This window comes from Macrosteles quadrilineatus, unplaced genomic scaffold, assembly GCF_028750875.1.
Source record: "Macrosteles quadrilineatus isolate MER2022 unplaced genomic scaffold, UCM_ALF_1.0 Scaffold_6__1_contigs__length_79288215, whole genome shotgun sequence".
NCBI classification, from domain to species: domain Eukaryota; kingdom Metazoa; phylum Arthropoda; class Insecta; order Hemiptera; family Cicadellidae; genus Macrosteles; species Macrosteles quadrilineatus.
In genome coordinates this window covers 50,290,812-50,304,780 of record NW_026542599.1, presented here as the reverse complement: position 1 = coordinate 50,304,780, position 13,969 = coordinate 50,290,812, and the positions used below count along the sequence as shown (strand labels likewise).

Below are 13,969 nucleotides of genomic sequence, written 5' to 3'. Positions count from 1 at the left end.
TATCACGCAGAACAGCAAGACACCTGGGATCAGAACCTACGATGGCTACAACTAGCTTTCAACACTGCTCTCCATGAAGGCCATAAGGCGGTACCTTTCGAACTCATGTTTGGATTCAAACCAAATAACCCTTTGTCAAATGTTTGGAAAATCACTGATTTGTTACCCTCCATACCAACCCCGGATGTCAAAAACCTGTGGTCAGCCGCTAGACGGAATTTAAAGCGAGCCCACGAGAGACAGCGGGATCGATATAATCAAGGAAGAAAAGAGAACCCTTTCAAGATTGGACAACTTGTTTTTTGCTTAGCCCATCCCCTTAGTTCAGCAGTGGAGAAACGTGCTGGAAAACTGTGCTATAGGTGGACTGGACCTCTAAGAATTTCTAAATTTTTGTCACCTGTTACTGCTATGCTGGTTGACCCCACTACCGAAGAGAAGTTTAGGAAGGCTCATATTTCACATTTAAAGCCCTACACCGGGGATGCAATGTTTGTTTCAGGAAGTGAAAGTAAATAAGAATAGTGTGTCTTAGGACTGATCACCCTCAAGACTACGTTCTCTCTGAAGTTTTCTACATCTCTCTCTATTCTATACAAACATCTATCAGCGCTGATAACCCCAGTTCACCTATTCTGGAAAACATTATGAAACTTCAGTTATCACTTGTTACCTGTTTGAAAATTTTGAGCCTGATGTCTCCTTTGGGGTGGGAGGTTGAGCCGTGTCAGTCAGCTCAGTTTGAGAAAGGAGAGTATTTCTTATAGTACATATTGCGGCAGAAGCTCTGTACGCCGACGCTCGCCAAAGGCCGTGGGCGAGTCCACTTTGTCTTTACTCCCCTTCTTCTCCGATTTGCTTGGAGACGTTCTCTCTCTTTGAAATCGTCCACCTAGATTGACGTTCCAAATTTTACCGGCACTATGGAGACTCAAGAAAGAAGATTTTCCAAGTTCATTTTGTTCGACCTTCATAAAATGCAATTTTAAATTTGTTTTTGACACCAAGCCAGGTATGTCAAATCATTGTATTAGATTAATTGTCCGTTTTTTCATTTTTATACTTAGCCATTTTTCCCTCAAACATTTTGTCTGTTCTTGAAAGCGTTCACAAGAGATTTGTCCTTTTTCTCTATATTTGTGTAAAATGATGTTTATAATGTCTTTTAAAGTTGTTTAAATTGTTTAACTTGTTTTGTCAAATGTTTAAAATTGTAGTTGTCAAAAATTTTGTGCTTAAAGTTAGTTTTTGTCTGGTCACAGACAGGAAAATTTCATGTTGGTGTTCAGGACACACGTGTTCGACTTTGGTAAATTCGTTGTTTTTAATTATTTGTGTTGTTCTGAGTCGTCATTTGTTTGTGTTTACAGGTTTTCCAAACTAAAGTAAAGTGAAAGAGTTAGTTTTTCCTTTTAACAAAATCCACAGGCTAGGCCTAGGCTGGAAATTGTATTAGTATTAGTAACAGAAAACTGAATGAAAATATGTATTGTTTTGTTAAGCCAAGAAAAGCAATAGAGATTATTTGTTTAACCATGACTAACAGAGATTTAAATTTTTACTTAAAGTGTTATGTAAATTTAGCTCTGCCGTAAACTCCCGAAAGACCAAGTCTATATTCCTTGAAAGGGTTAGGTTTGATAATATTCTGAAATACTGATTATTTTCAACTTTTAAGTAGGCCTGTGTAATTTTAAAGGGCTCCTGTACTGGACCGACAGCAGCGGACACATCATGCCTCCTGATCCTGACCTAGTTCGGAGCAAGACGAGGGCTTCGCCCCCGGACTAAACCAGGCCTAACCACAACCAACTCGCAGCGGAAGGACTTCACCCAGAAACATTCTACGAGAACTTTGGCCTTCTTCACCTCTACAAACCAGGTGCTATCTACTCCATGTTATCATTATTATTCCAACGTTTGCATTCAGCCTACCTTCAAGAACAGTTCATTTATATCAAGTTTTTCCCCAATTTAAAGTTTTACCGTTTCAATTTCTTAAACTCTGTAGCCTAGCAAATTGAGCTTAGTGTTTCCCTAACTAGGCCTACTTCTTATTTCTGGACTAAACTACAGACTAATAATCCCCTTGTGTTTTACTGTTTCAAAATAAATGTTTTTATTTCGCTATCGCTGCGAGTTGAGTTGTGGAACTGGAACTAACAAAAGTCAACAAGAATACATTATTTATATCACGGGTCTACGAGTTTTTTTTTTAAAAGCTACAAGAATTCATGTATTTAGTAGGGGGTCACATTTCCTTGTTATTTCATTATTTTGTGTATGTACCATGTTATGTTAGTAATAGGCTAAAAATTTCTGTTCTAACGGGGAAACTTTCGGCCCAATTGTTCTAAATTTCATTTCGGTTCACGCCAGTACTAAATTCTTCCCCACAATTTTTGCCATTTTAAAAATTCTATTTCTTACTGTTTAAATTAGAATTCTATTCTGATGTTAGTGTATATTTGTGTATAATTGTCTTATGTTGCTATTTAAATATTTTCATGTCAATGTTGAGTGTAATTTTGAACTGTAAGGTTGTTCGAACGTTTTTCTTTAAACGCAACTTGTTATTGATATTTTGGTCAAATACTATTTTTAAATGATTTCATTGTAAGGTCATTTCAATTCAACGTCTGTTTTATGTAATATTTTCAATTTCTTGCCTTTTAAGATTCATATTTTTAAATTTATCATTGTCCTAAACCTTTTCCGAGTAGGCCTAACCTAACTTAAAGTAAGGATTTTCTTCTAGTTACCAGCTTGGTCCTTAAACTTAAACTTGAACTTCAACTTTTGGTAAAGTTTATATATACATAAATGTTTTAAATGTTTTGGTAAATGATTTAGGCCTAACACTGGTATTGATTTACATTCTAAGCCTTGTACCAATTTGTATATATTATTTCGCTGTTGTTTAAGGGCGCATATTTGTTAATATTTTTAATTGAGTTGGTAATAAAAGATGTTAATCACTTTTCAGTTGTATTTTTTTTGAACACCTGCAGATCTCTCATGAGCACAGAATCTTGGTAAAAGTTCCACGTACCATTTTGGGGTCTGGGAACTCAGTTATGTTTCATTTTTCAATTAGCTGATCTTGTTTTTTTTTTAGTGTTTTTAGTGTTAAAAAAAACATCATTTCTATTTCTTCTACTTGGTTCTGTTCTATGACTTTTTCTATGTTTCCATCGTTTGCAAATCGGTTATTTCAATGATTGCTCAAGAAATGTAGCACAGTGTTAATTCAGTTTTATTTTTAGCCAATTTAAAATTGTCCAGGATTTCTCGCTCTTTTCCATAGTAATAATTACATTAACCGAAGTTTCGTCTACAGATGCAATACGCCAAAGAATATCACCTACGTACAATCTCCATGAAGTGGTAAAAAAGGCAGAAAGCAACCCAAACAATAGATATAAGTTAACCCCATAAGAAATAATTTTAAAAGTTACTGTGATATTAGGATTTTCCACTGATTTGGTAATAGAACATTATATTGCAAAACATGACACGATGCAGAAGAAAATCAATTTTAAAATCAGAAAAATCCATTTCAAATACTGTACTTCATTTTGACAAATTCAATAAATCACAATTTAAATATTAACAGCTGTTGCATAAAAAATTTGTGTAGAATTATGCATATGGTCGTAATGTAAACAAATCTGAAGAGGCAACTTTAGAGGCTTCTGGGGCAGAGCCCCAAGGGAATTTACCTCTTTCCTCTTTTGATGACTCATCCACAGACCAAGACCTTTCTTTAGAGACCCTGACCAAGTTTCTACGCCCAGCCGTTCTCTCAAATTAGCTGTGACAAAAACCCCGTTTTCCTCCATAAGAATAACATGGGATGGGAATTTAAAGGCCACGGAGGCAGAGCCCCAAGGGAATTCACCATGTTTCTCTTTTGATGGCTCATCTACAGACCAAGACCTTTCTTTAGACACCTCTACCGAGTTTCTACGCCCAGCCGTTCTCTCAAAATAGCTGTGACAAAGAAAAACAGTTTCAAATTAATATATAGATTAAGAAAGCTTTAAATAAAAATAGATTTAAAAATATTTGAGTTATTAATTACATTTAAAAACTATTTTTTCAAGTTACTGTACTGCCTATTAATTATATTCGGCATTTTCATAAATAAACATTTCATATTGTTATGATAAAATATCGGAAAATGTTACAAGCGTAGACGTTATGTGTGAGAGAGACACAGGTGCTCAGAACGAGTTGTAAAGTTGTAACGCCGCTTGTAGGCTGAATAATATTGGAGCTTTTACCAATATTACAGTGAACATTTTTAATCATTTATTACACCTGAAACCTTGTATACAGTATATTTTTTATCCCATTGCTTGCCAATTGGAGATGCTATTGCTTGCTACATAAGTCTATTTTAACTAAAAAACAAGAACTTAAAAAAAAATAACAAGATATCAAAAATACAAGACCCTAAAGACTAAGTCCCCTTGATAATGTAAAATTGCAGTTACTGCTTGGATTTATGAATTATTTTGTGTAAGAAATCTAGAGGTAAACTAGTGGCTTGTAGGGGCAATAGCCCCTATAGGTCTATATTCTAGTAATTATTTTGTACAAATTATTAGTCTCATGGGTTACCCTACCTTGAATTATCGTTAAAAATTTGTGTTTAATATAATATTTATTACATACCCTGCATAATGCATTTTGATGTCTGCTCTGTTTAAAAAAAAAATTCAAAAGGACTGTTCATGCAGTGTGTTTACAATATGAACTTTCTAATTATAATACCACCAAGGAACATTTTCAATGATAATCTTCATGAATATTAATTAAATATATATATTTCTTTGAATGTAGACAAATTCACTTCGATAAAACACATATAGATAATGTCATCCTCCAAATTGTAAAATGCTAATTCTATAACAAAATCTCTCTAAAAATAACATTTGTTGTATAGTAGGCCATCAGACCATGGGAATCGTTAAAGAGAGTCGTTTAGGAACAGCTCACTCAAAAAAGCTAGGAAACGTTTGAAGGTTACCAATTGGCTCCCTGTTATTACAGATTTCTTGCACTTCATTGACCTTACCAATTTTGTCCAACCTAAGTCTCAGTAACTCCTCGATTATTTGATATTAGTGATTTTAATTTACTGTTACCACTAGCATTTATTCTTTTTTGAATATACGGACCACAAACATCAAATGAAGAAAAGGCGCGATCAATTGTCAAACAATGGTGGTTAAGTGTTCGTTGGTGTAGTTCCTGCGGGGGTTTTGCAGCGTAGTAGACGAAGTGTAGGACCTAGCCTGGATTTTACAGTATCTAAACATAGAAGTGAGCTTCATCAGACGAAAACAGAACAGTTACAAGGGGTATGTGTTGTGTAATGAGTATACATTTTCAAACTTGGTATAACGGTCTAGCAAGAATATCAATAAACAGGTTAATATTTTAGCTCATAGCAATATTTTGTGGTTTTCGTTGCTGATATTGGTGTTAACTAAACAGACCTCTATACATGAAAACAATAAGGGAAATAAAGAAACGTAGATAAATGCATTTAAGCAATAAATCTACCATAGTAAATAAAAAATACAACAAATTGGGACATATGTTAAATCAGGATATACTGTATATAATAAATAAAACAGCAAATAACTTAGCAATTGACAATTGCCTTAATTTCATTTTTCTTTTATTAATAATTGCCTAAACATATTTTTATACTCGTAGTTTTAACTATTACTAATAGTTAATCTTGCATAAGTGTTCTTTAGATTTACATGCTAAAGAAATACAATTTCGTTTCTTCATACCTAAGTAAAAAAAAAATGTGTATGTTTCCAACGCCTAAAAATGATACAAATATTAACAGATGTAACATAAATGTTTTTCGGTATGATAAAACCACCAATGGCAATGTCGTAAGTAGCGAATATTTTATTTTCAGTTGCTTCACTTCATTTTGCAAACCAGCTGTATAATCTATAATTACTACAGTAGTATAACTTAACCATACACCATGATTATACCATCACTAGCTTAAGCAAATTCCAAACAGCAAACTTAAGATATCCGTCTCTCGTGATGGTTCTTGTGAAACACCCCCTCTAAGGCTGTCGTTAGTTATTGTTTTGCAGTTTAATGACTTTAACTTGACTAATAGCTCAAACGGGTAGCTTGTTTATAGGTTATTACAAAGATACTTAGTAGTATTAAGTTCAATAAAATAAATATTTAACAAAAATATAACCGTGGCTGACTAATTTGTTGACCCAAAAAACTTAAATAATGTAACAATAAATTTCTTTGTTTGAAAAAAATTGCAATATAAATATTATCAGTATGATAAAGATAAATTTTTGATAATAATTTATATAGTCTGTTTTGTCATTTAGATTAAAGCTGTTCAAATTATGTCCCTGAAGCAGTAATAGGAAAAACTAAATATCTACATACAGTACATACATATGTTTTCTTCGTAAAAGGGGTCAAGCTACATGAAACTACAAGTAGTTTAGTACGTGTTTACAAAATGCTACTAAGAGAGTTTACTTTAAAAAGAAAAAAAACCGCATTTTCATCTGTATTCTGGGACTTAAAATGATTTATGTCATATCACTGTACTATCACATAATGACCAATAGTCGAATAATATAATTTCTGTTTAATTTGATCAAGTGGATTTATAATATAAACCCACCCTTGTGTCAAGTAATGAGTGGTTTTTATACAAATAACTATTATTTTCAATTAACAACGTTGTTGTCACCATTAAACTATGATTAAAGTTTCCATTCTCTTGTAGATTAAGACACTATACTTTGCTCCTTCTTATTTTTCTCTACGTTGAGATTGTTTACGCAATCGAGAACTATTACTTTGATTACTGCCTTTATAAGGATTGAACTTAAAAAAAATTAAAAATAATATGATCCTCTATTCGGGCTGTTCTGTGGTAGATTTTGATTGGGGGAAAGCAATGATTCACACCACAGAACAGCCCGACATGATACCTATGTCATAGGTGTCTTACCATAAGTCTGATAAGAGATAAGGAACTATTACATGATATCTGTCTGTCTGCCAGGTCAGAGGTCCTTATGCATTTTAAGGTTATTTGAGGTTAAGATAGACCCAACCTAACCTAACTTAACCTAACCTAACCTAACCTAACCTAACCAAACTCAGAAAAACCTGAAAATTTAGCAATAATCAATACATCAAGTAAGAAGATACTGTTAATTGCATTTTGGTGATTAGGATTATTAAGAGTGGTATCAAGTGATTAGAATGATAGTCAACCGTTTGTCCCAACTGTTTAGAGCATGGAACAGTTGTATTTGTCAAGAAAAGCATATTATTTTGGTAAAATATTCAATGTATTTTTAATTAAGTGAAACAGGTCGTACATCAATGAGGTTCAAAAAGTAATAACACAACAAATTGAAACTCTGTAACTCTTTGATTAAATTAAAACACAGAGATACTAGGCAACAGGTGTATTTGTTTCAATAGAATTGAACAAATGAACAGTAATATGCCACTGTAACTATGTAAAACACTCACTGTACACAATTATTGATTGAGATAACAGAATCAATCAACTCACCAACTACAATTACACGTGCAGGTTTGACAACACAATACAGTAATTTGTACAACATGAGTGAAGCCTTCTGTTATCTCTAGGTGTAAATAAAAACTATTCATTTGGTTCCTAAATAAAGCTGATGACTATAACAATATTCACTTTATTATCAAACTAAATTTTTATCTTGTAGACGTAGGCTACAACAGACAACTTGTGACAGATGTTACATTACATAATTACAGATTGACAAAAAAAACATGACCCCAAAGTTTTTCTTATTTTACAGTGTTGCCACTCTACAGCATAATGCAATCAATAATACAACAAGTTGAGGGTTGACACATATAGTACAAAGCAGTTATTTTCTATACTAGGGTTGTGTAAACTTGTTTTGGTAAATGATAAAGTTTTCTTAAAAGTGATTATCAAGGTATTAATGGATTACCATAATAAATATATGTTGCGCAAAATAAAGCAATTGACTGCAATCAATAGAAAGCGACATTTCAATGTATAAAAGATGTACTTTGTTCATATATTTAAACTTACTATTGGTCGAATCTGGCTATTATTTTTTTTTTCAAACATTCTAATATTACACTTAATTAACCAAATTGGTTAAGTAATTGTTAATTGTTGTGGTGTGTTCATTGTTTTTCTGGTGGAGTTTGTAAATACACATCGTATTTTTTTAACTTAAATTACTATGCCGAAACTAGGCAAACTTTGGTAATAATCACCACCAAACTATTTATAGGTCAAGCATTCTACACTTTGGAAACTAGTTAGTAGTTTCTTGCACATTGTGGTATACATAAATTTGTAGCATACTGATATAAAAATAATATGAAATAAGTGCGTAGTCATGATCAATAAGTAAGCATATATTTCTTTTTTATGCGTTCATTAAGAAAGGTTAACTCTTAAATAAAGAGTAATTTTTGTCAGCATCCATTAACACATTTAAGGAAGATATTAGTGAGGCCAGGTGGATTCACTTACGAAAATCTACATGCAGAATGCTTTGAAACTTATGACGTTTCATTTTTAAGAGTATATTTCCACCATTGTTTAAGTATTTTTCGTTCATATTTTAATAGCAATAACAGGCGTATGCGAATGTAACTATTGACCTATTAATATAATACGGTCTTATTTAAACATCCAAATAAAGGCTTTACGTACACAATTATATGGAATCTAGTGTTTGTTATACAAACAGAAAAGTTATACGAGTTCTAAAAAGTTAACTTAATTTTCCAAGTACAATTTGTTTATGTCATCTTAACTTTACGGTTCTATGATGCATTATTCAAAGCTGTTAAACCTTAACTGTTACAAATTCCATATTTTGTGTCCAATTATATGTTTATGAAGAAAAAAAAAATTATAATAAAGTAGGTATATTTAAAAAAATTCTTATAGGAATTGAGAGCTTTCTCGGAACCCTATTGAACTTCAATTTTAGAGCAACCCGTTAGCATAATTAGCGCTGAATAAGGAATCGTACAACGAATAAGCCAGTTTTGACAGAAGGCAATCGAGAGTAATTTGATTTGATATTTGAATTATATCAATGCCACTAATGGTATTTTAAATTTATTATCTTATGTAAAATCTAGTCCTAAATAACCCACTCGGAATGTCTGTAACACTTGTATCTAAGGTCATCAAGATAAAAAAAATAGCAAATGGAAATAAAACGAGGCTAAGTTTGTTTGTTTACTTAAAAATAAAATCATGTATGAAAAACATATATTATATTCTAAATATACAAACAAATTTATAAAATAACGGAAATTGGTCAGTGGGGTGACATTTCATAATAAAACGATGCCTTGTGGTATAAAGTTTCTTATACATTTGTTGTTAAATATCTTATTACCTTAACAAAATATATAACAAAATATCGGTGAACAAAATCATGATGTTTTAAACATACTTTATTCAACTCTTCCGATAAGCTAACGTTTTTTAATAGCTTATATATTTTTTTTCCCTAATCTCCGTCCTGATTTCGTAAGAACAGAAACTTTTCTTTTATCACAAGCAGTGTATAGAGTCAAGTTTTATGGGTGTAACAATTCGTCAGGGTGAATGGTGGAAATGGTACTTTCACGGAACAAATTACCCCCTATTCAAGAGCTATACCGTTTGAATGTTTATTAGGAAAATACGAGTTACTAAAATTTTTCTGTTTAAGCTTAAAGATCTTTCAATTAAAATATAAATAATCCACTCTTTGTACAACATAGATAGCAGATACGTAAAATAGAAAATTAGTATATTACAAAATGTATGGTGTTTAAAATTAATAATTTAGTTCTTAATGCAAGTAAGCTCATAAGTTTTAGGACTAGTTTATTTTTCTTACTGAATGGGTATAATACAAAAAAGATAATCTAGGTGCATGTAAAATAATGCTTAGAAAAATTCTAAGTATTTATTCATTGTATCCGAATAAATAAAAATATCCCTCTTTAAACTCTACGGTGAATCACTAAATCACTTTAAAATAAGGCAATAAAACTAAACATTTAGCCCTCAATACAGATTATGTTAGATAAAACAATTATAAGCGTATGTACCAGATGCTTTAGAAGTAGGACAATCCATAAACTATCAATCAGGTGACTGAACATTTAGAGATGTCTTCAAACGATACTTTGATTGTTAAACTGCATGCCTTAAGCACATTTACTCATAATATCTGAGCTATAATGTTGCGTACTTTGTCTCATAGCAAGAAGAGTAGCAGAAGAGTATAAAGATCACTTTAAAGAGATAACTAAAGATTTTATATTGTTTATTTTTATGATGAAATTATTTATAAGGTTTTGCTGAAGTAAAAAGGATTCAATCAGTACTATAAAATTGTACTTATTGCGTAAAAATTTTGATTGTGTTGTTAACTAGTAAAATATATTATGTCTATTGGTGCTTTGCTTACTAGGTGCAGAAATAGTTAATAATTCATTATTTATTGGTTGAGTGTAGTACAATGTTTTTTTAAATATTTGTTATCAGCCATAATTTTTATCTTGAGAAATAACAGAAACCAGATGAGGAAACATGATAGTAATCTGGCCATTGACTATTATGTTCTTGGTATTTTTAATTTTCATAACGCAAGGGGTTTTATACTTTATATTATTTGATGGAGGCGCCTTACCAAACGCAAATTATTTCGTAAACAATTGAATTTTATTGGGGAAAAAATACTTCAATTCTAGTATGTATTTTTTACTAAACGCTGAGAATCAAAGAACTTTTATTAGTATTTCTTGTGAAAATATCACTTACTAATTAAACTATAATTAACTCTTCGAATTAAATAATATAAATTATAAATTAAATTGACTTTCCAGGAGCATATAATACCATAAAATAAATTAAAGTGCCATTTAAAATGCACTTAAATGAAAAGAATGTTTGTGGGTGTCACGTTTAGAACAAAGATATGACCTAAATAGATGACAACCACCCGAACATAGTTGACAGTAAATGTTCTAGATAAAACATGAAACGTGCTCTCTAGAGCATGAAGCACTTTGGTGACCTGGAGGTATCTGTGGTGTGTCACATGTACATATATAATATATCACATTTGAAATTCTGTTTTGTTTTGTAATTTGTTAAGTTATAAAGTCATCGGGTTATAGATAGACATCAGTTAATTCACACAAAACATGTCTTAGCAAATAAACAGGAGCCTTCTTTAACTTTTTAGCCATTTGAGATATTTGAAATTGGTTTGTGACAACATTCTTAGATATGAGGGTCTACAATGAAAATAGTTCACTGAGAACATTTTGCCTTTAGGTCTTCTCCCTTAATGGGCTGATTTATATTTTCTTTGACTCAATTGTTTAGTTTAATTAAGACCTCCGAAATAATACCAAACTCGACTATACTTTCCATTTGAAGGTTTAGAGCTAACCTCTACATCAACCAACCATCATCATTGTAGCCCCTCATATCTAAGAATGTTGTTGCAAACCAATTTCAAATATCTAAAATGGTTAAAAGTTGAAGGGAGGTCACAGTTTCTATTCAGCCTTCCATATTTAATGACTTTGTAATTCAGTTTAGCACAATTTTTTTTCCGGGTTATTGCGCACATAACTAATTTTTGTATTAAACTAATAAATAGAAATTTCTTACATTTTGATTGAAATATATAATACCTTATAATACTAAACGTAAAATACAAGCACGAATATTGTTTTATTGTTCCTATTAAAAGATTTACTGCCGCAGGCTGTTTATCTAGGAGCACGTGTTCTTATAAAGCTAACCCAATAATCTTAAACAACGCATTTGACTTACAACTACTTCGTCGGGAACATTTTAAAATTGTAATAGCTCTGTAATGTTTTTACTCCTCAATTGAAATAGTACAATTACCTTGAGGGGTTTGCATACCTACATTCACTGAGATTCGTTAGCATCAGTTTATTAATTATTCTATACATGAAAATAATTATGTGTTTATTTATTTATCCAAGTTTACTTTAAATCGAAAGGAATCAACTTTTTAATGTTCTCCTTGTTCAGAAGAAAATGTTTTGTTCAATTGATAAGTTTAATCAAATAGGCTTAATGGACAAATCTATAGATGACCTAAATGGATAACGCAATTTGTTATGGAATTTATAGGGTCAAAGTATTAAAACAAAATCTTTAGTCACAAGGAACAACTTCTAAACTAAACTTTTATCTTGGCAATCCATTTTATTCAATTAGGTTCTAGATACCCTAAGATGTTGGATTCATACAAATTGGTTCTTACTCACGGGTTCACAAACTGGTTAGTATTCTTTTTTTCCTTTTCCCCTCTCAGCCAATCAAAGGGTGAGCATTGAATAAATAAATCGACCTAAGTTTCTTTTTTTAGTTATTCCCTTTCCTACGGCTGAATCCAAAGTTTAGTAATAGCACCCCTTGTATTCGCAATATAACTGGTTTTATCATTTTGCAAATTTATCTAATGCTGTTCCAATAGAGTTATTATGTTTTCAATTTTCGTTTATTAGAAATTATGAAACAGGTAGTCGAGGTGTTTGTAACGATGAAAATTCCAATAATTAACTTAATATTTTAATCCTTAAAACATGGAGCCTTTCCCCAATATTAATGTACCATCAAATGTAGAAGTCAAATCTACCTAATCTCTAAAGATTTATATCGAATTACTAAGTATTTAAAAGCATTCATGTATAGTCAGGTGATTGACAATAACGGAATTTCTAATAAAAATAAGTTGATTTGTTTAGTTTATTAAAATGGGTTGGTGACGAAAGAACATTAAAAAATGTTGTTAAAAGAAATCCTTAAGGATAATTTAATAGTGTAATGAATTTACTGCAATCACATTTTTAACTTTTCTTAGATAAAACTAAAAGGAAATAAAAATCAATCCAATTATTATCGGCACAATAATACACCCAAGCCAAAATTGCAAAACGGATATTAAGAATAGTGTAATTTTGAATTACTGTATTTGCAACAGGATAGATTGAGTTCCTTATTGCTGGTTTAATATTCGTGAACAAAATATCATGTTCTATGATAAGAGTGTGTGACAACCAAAATTAAAAAAAAAACTATTTTGATGCATTAAACAGTAGAACAAAAGACTTATATGTTTTTGATATCTGCATCTGTTTCATCATCAATTAAAGTTAAAAGGTAAATGATCAACACTTTATTATTCATTTAATTGGATTTTGAAAATTATTTGATTTTATCATAAGGTATGTAGTAGATTTTTTTAAGAGGCAAAGTTTGGATTTCTAATAAGAGCCCAATAACTTTGGATATTATTTTATACTTTAAGAAAAAGAAGTCTGTTTTTTTTTCTAAGAGAAGAAGAAAACAGTTTTGAAAACTCTGGTTTACCCAACGAAGTCCGATCAGTAGTTTATCAAGGCTGCCAGGCATGTCAAAGCTCTACCCTTGGTTCGATATCCACAAACTTTCTTTCAGCAGAGTGAATAAAATGTTTAATAAATATAGAAAGTAAATTTTGCCGTTATGATTAAAAGAAAAAAAATACTCTTAAATAATATTAAATTAAAATTGTAAACTAATTAAAATATTTCTTAAAGATTTTAAAATATATTTCAACTTACTAAGTTAATACACTGGTCATCCTTAGTATCGATGGTTGTTGTTTACAAAGTTTTGAGTGTTTTCTTGAAAATACGTTTAAATATTTAAATGTGTTATTAAATTAAATATATATTTTGCATGCATTAGTAAACTATAATCAAATTTTGTTCTTAGAAATTCAATGTTTAGGCCTACACACAATAATATTCTTAATAAAAGTATCAGTAATCTGAAACATACTTTCTCTCGCTTGTCAACAACTGT

At 31.0% G+C, this 13,969-nt stretch overlaps 1 long non-coding RNA gene across 1 annotated transcript; it reads left to right on the top strand.

The window, feature by feature from the left end:
* Window positions 1-762: 762 nt before the first annotated feature.
* On the top strand, window positions 763-2,980 carry LOC128996742 (uncharacterized). The gene is made up of 2 exons (XR_008491060.1): window positions 763-1,012; window positions 1,700-2,980. It is a non-coding gene; the product is annotated as an uncharacterized LOC128996742 (long non-coding RNA).
* The last annotated feature ends 10,989 nt before the right edge of the window (window positions 2,981-13,969 follow it).